The sequence below is a fragment of the Lolium perenne genome, chromosome 1 (assembly GCF_019359855.2).
Source record: "Lolium perenne isolate Kyuss_39 chromosome 1, Kyuss_2.0, whole genome shotgun sequence".
Classification (NCBI taxonomy): Eukaryota; Viridiplantae; Streptophyta; class Magnoliopsida; order Poales; family Poaceae; genus Lolium; species Lolium perenne.
Genome location: NC_067244.2, coordinates 158,434,613 through 158,437,310, shown reverse-complemented (window position 1 = coordinate 158,437,310; position 2,698 = coordinate 158,434,613). Strand labels below are relative to the sequence as shown.

At 33.8% G+C, this 2,698-nt stretch overlaps 1 long non-coding RNA gene across 1 annotated transcript; it reads left to right on the top strand.

The window, feature by feature from the left end:
* Positions 1-636: 636 nt before the first annotated feature.
* LOC127301308 (uncharacterized) lies at positions 637-2,112 on the top strand. The gene is made up of 3 exons (XR_007852005.2): positions 637-790; positions 876-1,047; positions 2,052-2,112. It is a non-coding gene; the product is annotated as an uncharacterized lncRNA (long non-coding RNA).
* Positions 2,113-2,698: the final 586 nt, after the last annotated feature.

Here is a 2,698-nt window from a genome sequence, read left to right as displayed (position 1 = left end):
TGTGATTAACTGTGGTATAATGTCACATCCCGAAATTTTCTAAATTTTGGAATGAAAAATAAAAATGAATTTAATGCTTGATTGTTTGAACTTGATTGAAAATCCACAAAGAATTAAAACTTTTTGGATTTATTTAAACATATTTTTCAAACTATTGTTTTCCAAATACTTTTGGTTTCAAGTATTTTCAAAATCAAACATATTTTGATTTTCAAAGTTTTCAAATCCTTAATGGATTTATATTTAAGAAAATAAAACTATAGAAGACTATATTTGTAAAATATTGCCAAAGTAGCCAATTAGGCTAAGTGCATATAACTATTATTTTATTTTCACAAATGGATTTTAAATAGGTTCCTTGTTGTCCTAAAACACTATTTTAATTTTTACCAATTTTTATAAACTTATTTGGTATGCGTATGTTAAAACTATTCACACATAGCCATAATTGCATAATAGTAATAAAATAATATAAAATAACAATTTATAAAATCTAAATCCTTTTATTGTCCTATACTGAGCAAAACAATTTTACAAACTTGTAGAAATTCGTTTCACTCAAATCGGAATTATGAAACTAGTTTTATAAAAGAAACAAGTAAAGAAAAAGAAAAAGAAAAAGAAAAAAATAACACGAAAGTTGTAGATCTCGTCGAGATCTTTCAATCCCGACCAATATCATCTCTTTTCGTCCACCATACACAGATAATTTCGCATCGCAAGGCGTCAGGTCTGACAAAGGGAATCTTCAATTAGTTCGTGCTCGTTCCACGAAATCCAAATTCCTTTGGTGAGTTTGTAGATCTGATCATCCTCTACAACTTTCATGTTGAAATTTTTTTGATTTGACGTATGGATTTATCGCTCATCTACAGATCTATTTCGAGTCAACCGGAGCCAAATCGAGTTTCAAAACTATCTCGAATCGTCATGACTTCAACACGGAAGTTGTTCCTCTCGTCAAGATCTTTCAATTGCCGCAAGTCTCACCTTGTTTCGTTCACCGAGCAAGGAGAAAATGATGTTACAAAATTCAGATCTTATAAGGTATAACCCAGATCTTGTCAAACTCATTATACCGTTGTAAAAAAATAATTTGTGCGTTAGATAGATCTATTAATTCTATACAACTTTGATGTAGAAAGTTTTTCCATCTGAGTAAATTTTTCTGTCAACCTTAATGATATCATCGTGACATCAGCATAGTCAACAGTACAAAATACAGTCAGCGGTATAGTCAGCAGTACAGTCAGCGTACAGTCAGCAGTACAGTCAGCAGTACAGTCAGCGTCTCAGTCAAACTCGTTTTAAATTTGAATTTAAATGCCAGATTTGTTGCACAACTTGTAAATTCAATATAAAATCAACCGTAGGGCCAAATTCTACAAACTTTATAGTTTTGGAAAGCTTACAGTATGTACTACATGTTTATGCAGTAATATGGTGTAGGTACTGTGTTAGATTTCGCATTGTAATTCAAATAGAGAAATTGACTATTGTGCACTATAAAATTTGTATAAAATAATCTACTGGTCCAAATTTGATGATTTTGTACTTTCTGGAATCCTCAGAACATGTACTTCAACTTGGTATACGTGTTGTACAACTTTGATATGTGCACAAACTTGCTTTAGTAAAATCTATTCAAATCAGTAATTCGATGATAATTCAAATTCTATAAATCGTTTTCAAATAATTCCAATTGCCCTATTCTTGTGTTACTGTAGCCTATCCAGGGAGGTCAAATTCATATTTTTACAACACATAATGCTTGCTGTAGCTAATTATTAAGGTTGTATATGTAAAGTAGATACCCGATTAATGGTTTATCTAAATCAAATTAAATGTCCAGAATATTTTATTAACATTGCACATATCAGAGAACACATAATGCAACACTTACACACCACCCCTCTTGTGAAGTTAAATTGTTGCATGCATACATGTCTATGATTGTTCATATCGAATGTTTGTTTATTTTTGTTGTCTTGTTTGATTATGATGTTGTTGTTGAATGATGTGTTTATGTTGTGCTATATTCTATGTTATAGTTGTACGGAGAGGCACGTATTTTGATTAAGAGAAGTGAACGCACTTCGACAACCAAAAGGGCAAGTGACATTCAAATCCTACTGTTTTAATTATGCATTAGTGTTTGGAAACTAGTATGCATGGTAGGATTTTGTTTTCAAAAGTAAAGTATTATGCTATGCTTAGCAAACCCTAGTAGTGTGTAGCTACTCCCGAACCCATTGCTAGGATGCTTTAATTTTGCCTTGCAACATCAAATGCCAAATGTTGTTTCATTGTTTCGATTGTGATGGTTTGAAAAGTGAAAATTAACAACCCTTAATGAAACACCTGGGTGGATTGGTTGATTGGTGGGCGGCTGCTCGGGTCCACGCCCCGAGTGGGCTGAAGTGGTGAATCCCTGAGAGTTTGCATGATGTTGTGGCTGTGGTTGGCCACCCAGGATTAAAGAGATTACTATGTCGTCCATGTTTTTAGTTAGCTTCCAGTGCAGCCTTATGGTATTATGGGCTCTGCCGGGATTAAGTAAGTTGTGGGGTTGTGGCTAGACAAAGGGTGGAGGCGACGGCCAAGGGTACGAGTCTAGTTTGTATGGTTGAATTATTCTTCTGAAAGATCTTGTCTCATTCTTCTCTTGGGAAGGGTGGGTCGTAAGGTGAAAGTGCAC